Below are 6,113 nucleotides of genomic sequence, written 5' to 3' on the forward strand. Positions count from 1 at the left end.
ACAATCTGTAAAATGTGGATAACGTATTTGGAGGAACACAGATTGGTACCTGATACAAAGAGAGTTAACATCAATTATTCTGCACTGGTGTTTTCATGTTAGCAGCTTGTTATGGTATAAAGAGGAAGTGAGTGATGGGTGCACTAATAATAACAATAATATCAGTAATAATGTGTTAATTAATGGATACGAGTCTAAAGCTCTGAAATGAATTGTTAGCATTTTTAACAGATTTAGGCAATAATCAGCAACAAATTAATCATCATGTATAATGGGCACCTATTTGAAGATATAAGGGTAAGGTCACATGGTCAGTGAAGCAGCTATACATATTCCACAGAAACAAGGTTGTAACTAAACTAACTAACTAAAGATCGCAGGAGGGCCCAGAGCAGTGAGAGCCCTTCAACTACTAACCTTCCTTTCCCCCCATACAGGGTTCCATTCTCCAGATCAAGTGTTTTTGTGACTTAACTTTTTATGGTTATGAAGATCACAATGGCCACACTTGTTTTATGACCCTTGATAGATGGGCCCGGGCTGTGAGGTTCACTGAGTGGAAGCAAGGGAAGGGATGTGAACATTGGAGTCCTATCAAAGCTTTGCTGTGGGCCTCATGATTTGTAGTTACAACACTGTAGAGAAATACATATTCTAGTACAATATAATTATTACACGCATGGTGTAAACCACCCTATAGTGTCCTTAGCCGGGACAGACGTTTCATACCTGGCCCATGGTTTTGCTTCTCTGGAGACGTACATTTAAATATCCTGCAAGCTAAACTGAGAGCAAGATGTGCCAACTGTAGAATATTGGTAATATTACTGATATTCTGCTCTCACTTTATTTTATCTTATGCTCACTCTAACTTCCCCCCATCTATGCCTGACACTAATCTACCCACTTCCTTTCCTTGCCGAACACTAACCTACCCCCTTCCTATGCCTAACACTAACCCCTAACCCTCTGGTTCTTGGCTATACCCACCCACTGTGATTTCCAATGCCCAAATGAACTTCCAGGGACTCAGCTACACTATAACTCTGCCGAGCATCAGATCTTCAGCCCCCCTCTATAGCAACAGAATGTGGTACTAGTTTGTAGGGTAGTGTCATGACTGTGCAGAACTTGGGTCCAAAATATTGCAACCAACAGTACCTGTACATGTCTATCAGGGGTGTAACTACAAATCACCGGGACCCTGCAAAAATGTGGACCTCTCCCCCCTCCCGGGCCCGCTCAGGGACGTTTTTGTGGGGCCGGAGGGGTCACAACATGAGGGGAGAGAATTGGACATCGGCGGGGAGGGAAGACAGTCCCTCCTCCCTCACCTTGGGCATTCCCCTCCATGCTCCCCTCCAGCATATATCACTGGCAGCGGGCAGGATACATACCTCCATCCACTGTGGAGGTCTCTGATCTCTAAGTGCTTCACGTTACTTCCTGTTTAAGGCGGAAGTAGCGCCACACACTTAGAGGAACCTCCAGCGGTGGAATGCAGGAAGGTATGTGTTGCTGCCTGCTGCCAGTGATATATGCTGGAGGGGAGCGCAGAGGGGAGAGCCCGAGGTGAGGGGGGGACTGTCCACCTCCCTGTCCCCCTCCCCTGATGTCCAATTCTCTCCCCTCATGTTGTGACCCCTTCTGTCCCCCAAAAATGGCCCTGAGCAGGCCCTAGAGGGGCCCCTCCATGGGTGCATGGGTTGCATCCCATATTGTTACGCCCCTAATGTCTATGCACCTTAAACATGTCAACAGACTCAAGGTCATCCTCAACAGTCCCTGTCTTTAATTGTCATTAAAATCACAGGCTCAAACAGGGCTGGCTGATATTCTAAGATACATGTCTTGTATGCCTATCTGCAATATACACACTGCTATTAAATGGGGTTGTAATATACAAAATTAAAAAAATTGGCAAAGGTCTCTATATATCCCCCATTTTTTGTTATTTTTTACTAGTCTGGGTGCTTTTGTGTTCCTTGGTAGTATGGGAAGTCTCTTTTTAGCTACAGTAACAAGCTTAACTCAGCATGTGAATGATTCCTATTTCAAATAAGATAAGGACACTAAAACCAGAAGGTAATTTAATCTCCTCCCACCTCCTTTCATTGAGTTTACACAGTGACTTAAGCCTGTTGTTTAGGTGATATTTGCTGTGAAGGGACAGTAAGCTGTGGAAGTAGGGAGGGAAACCTTATGCTGGGCATACACGGCACGTTTATGCGCCGGAATTGAGCCAACGGCTCAATGCCGGCGCATCACCGCTCGCCTGCAGTACACGTGGATCGATTCCCGCTCGTTCACGCGGGCACTCCCTTCTCAGCGCTTATCAGCTCTTTGTTTTTGCCTATTGTCAGCCTGCGGAGGTCGAGCCGGGAATCGATCCACGCGGTGATCGGACATGTCGGAAATTATCATTCGAGCCATCAGCGGCTCAATTGATAAGAAGAATCTGGGCCGTGTATGCCCAGTGTAACACTGAGCTGGGCTGAACAAAAAAAAAGAGAAGGGCAGAAGTGATGTTAATTTTGGCATCACAAAGAAACAGCAAAAATGGAAATCAATAGAAATATTATTTTCTTTTTTATAATACATGGATCCTACATTTGACAGTGAACACTAAAAACAACAGGATAGGTAAGCTAAATAAGTAATTTGTTGTTGGATTTTTTTTCAGTTACTATGGAGTTTAATCCAAATCTAAGGATGCTAGTGGTAGGACTTTGGATAACACAGGGGGTTTGAAAGTACCCCATGGAAAAAAAATGCTATTGCATTTTAATAACATTTAACAGATACCTGTGATTGTAATGATGGGACTCCTAGAATGTCTATTTGTAGCAATTGAATTATACAACATGTTCTCACTTTTGTCTATTGCTGTGGTTTTGAATCATAATTAATAACCTCGGCCATTTACATTAGGAGCATTGACAAAACCCTTACAGGGTACCTGACATATGTGTAATATTTGTATTCTACTTGCATTTTCTATTGCACTTGCTCATGTACTTCTGTGGGGTTGTTTGGTTTTCCATCATCCATTCATTTACTTATTTTTGTGGTGACGTTGGATGCATTATGTTGCATTGTTTGTATATGTTCATATCAATTTGTGGACTTGATAAATGTTTGCAATTATTTGTTATATTTATGTGGTAATGTAAGTAGTGCTGTGTATAGGTGAGACTGTTTCACTCTTTCTCCTGCTGTTCAGTTTAATTATTCACCTCAGCACATGGTCTTTAGATATTGAATGCCTGGCTTGAACATATCCTGTTTTGTTTGCATTCTGGCAGTGTTCACCATTCAATGAAACATGCAGCGCTACTGACAAGTGACCTGAAAAAAAGTAACAGTATTCACAGAGACATTTCTGTTTGTTCAGTTTGTTTCAGAATTTGAACTGTATAGAGATGATTACCTTCTTTCCAAATGCAGAGATATGCCTTAACGGCAACATAAGGTTGGGTTCTGCCTAGAAGAAAGTGCTAATCTTTGTTAAGAAGGTTTAAACATCTTCTGAAAACTCATTTAAAGTCATTCCATGATAAAAATCCTTTACTGCAGCTAAAAGCATTTTTATCATAAAATGTTAAAGCATGTTGTAAGCATAAAAGCAAATATAAGGTATATTAAACAGTTACAGTACCTGTTATATGTAGGCAGATACTGTTATATAATGCACCATGAACATTGGACCACGTGGCAGACTGACACAGCCAAGTCTATAAATAAAGGAGGATCCTTTTCACTGAGATGATAGACCCCCTCTATAGACTCTTCAAGATGGAAGGCTGAGGATTCAGCATACCAAAAACAATAAGAGTCTTTACTTAACCATAAAAAGGTGCAAAAAAAAAAAACAGCTGACATGGTGCAAGGCTGCTGAAAACAGGGCTACCAGAGAATAAGTCCAAATAGGTGAGAGTAAAATACTAAAAGAACTATACATTCTATGCATTTAAGTCTTCATTCTACAAATTCACGGACAATCAGTAAGGGGTCTCAGGAGACCCCTTTAATCATTATCTGGATTTCTTCCTGTGATACAATGAGAGCAGCCATATTCTGCTGGGCAAGGGTATGTGACTGGAGCCGCTGTGCTCACCAATCATAGGGACAGAGCTTTGGAAAAAGCAAGGGTATGTCACATCTTTATTTTAAGGCCAAGCCCCCATTGCTAACAGGTGTAGGCCACTTTAAGCGAGTGGTGGCATGCTGTCTTTTAGCTGATTCTTCATGGAGTTGGACACATTCAGGACCATGGAAAGCTTCATATTTTACTACCTGATATGGAACATTCAATTGGCAGCACCGCAAAACAAAAGCTTCTGTGTCATAAAGTACTGGCTAGAATGGGAGCAAAATCTCCTATTACCTTAGTGAATTAGGCCTGAACATAGTCTTCTGTAGTGTGCAGGGATTAAAATGCGGTGTACTGCAGCCTTAGGTTATGAGGCCACTGACGCAGTTGTGTCTGCTTTTCAGTTACACATCAATGTTACAGATGCTGAAAAGCTGTCAGAAGCAAATAAAAAACTGTGCCGGTGGGCTCAGGCCCTTACGGAAGTTTCAGTATACCAGGCCCTTTATACTATAACAAATTATATTAGTTCACTAATAGAGCTACAAAGCATGTTAATACCAATTATAGTTTGTAATATTTTGATGACATGGAACTACACTTCCCATGATTTCTAGAGTGGACTGTTGGCCACTAATAACCCATGGACAATGTTGAAACCATCTGGCTAATATCAGTTTTTAGTTTTCCTAATGACAATAAAAGGAGTAGAATGACTTTCTCTAGCTAGTTCACATGGATAGTTATTATTATTACTATTTATTGTATTTATAAAGTGCCAACATATTACGCAGCGCTGGACAATAAATAGGGATACATACAATGTAAACAAGGGGTGACAGACAGAGAGGTAGCAAATGGTTACATAACATAGCACATGGTTATATATGCAAACAGGGTATAAGATGTATGATCATGTGATTTTACAGAGACCCAGCAAAGCAAGTCAGAGTTAGTCCATGAGAAGGGTGCCATTACTGGATTGCAAGATTAAAAAGGACACACTAAGGGGGGGAGCAAGAGATCCTGCTAAAAGCTTACAATCTAAAGGGTGGGGGAGGGACACATAAGGTAGGGCTGTGAAAAAGGTGCTCGATTTTAAAGAAATGTGTTTTGAGGGCTTGCTTGAAGGTGTTGAAAGAAGGAGCGAGTCTGAGGTGGGGTGGAAGGGAATTCCATATGGTGGGGGCAGATCTTGAGAAGTCTTGTAGGCATGCATGGGAGTGAGAAATTCATGAGAAGGTCAGATGGAGATCATTGGAGGACCGGAGGGTGCAGGCAGGTATATATCTGTGGACAAGCTCAGAAATGTAGGTTGGGCAGGTCTTGTGCACAGATTTATAGGTAAGGCACATAATCTTAAAACTGATCCTGAAGCAGATAGGAAGCCAGTGTAGGGCTTCGCAGAGGAGAAAAGTGAAAGCAGAGCAGTGGGAAGAAAGGATGAGTCTAGCTGCAGCATTTATGACTGATTGAAAGGGTGCAAGAGGGCAAAGTCTAGGGTGATGCCCAGGCAGCAGGTCTGGGAGGTAGGGCGGATGGTAGTGCTGTTAATAGTGACATGAATATCCGGGAGAGGTGGAGCAGCACAGGGCGGGAAAATGAGGAGCTCAGTTTTATCCAAGTCAAGCTTCATGGTTGAAAGCCATGGATCCAAAACTCAGCTACATAGAATCCAGACATTAACCCCTTGAGCACCAGAGCAATTTTCACCTTTCAGAGCTCCTTCCATTCATTTGTCTATAACTTTATCATTAATTATCACAATGAATTTTTCAGTTTTGCGTCCATCCCTAATTACAAGCCCATAGTTTATAATGTAACAGTGTTATACCCTCTTGACATAAATATTTAAAAAGTTCAGTCCCTAGGGTAACTATTTATGTATTTTTTTATTGTGATTTTTTTTTCTTACAAGAGAAAAAAAATTGGGGAGTGTGGGAGGTAATGAGTTAATTTTTAGTGTAAAACGAATGTATTTATATATGAAAAATGCTTTAGGGTGTAGTTTTACTATTTG

This window comes from Hyperolius riggenbachi, chromosome 4, assembly GCF_040937935.1.
Source record: "Hyperolius riggenbachi isolate aHypRig1 chromosome 4, aHypRig1.pri, whole genome shotgun sequence".
NCBI lineage: Eukaryota > Metazoa > Chordata > Amphibia > Anura > Hyperoliidae > Hyperolius > Hyperolius riggenbachi.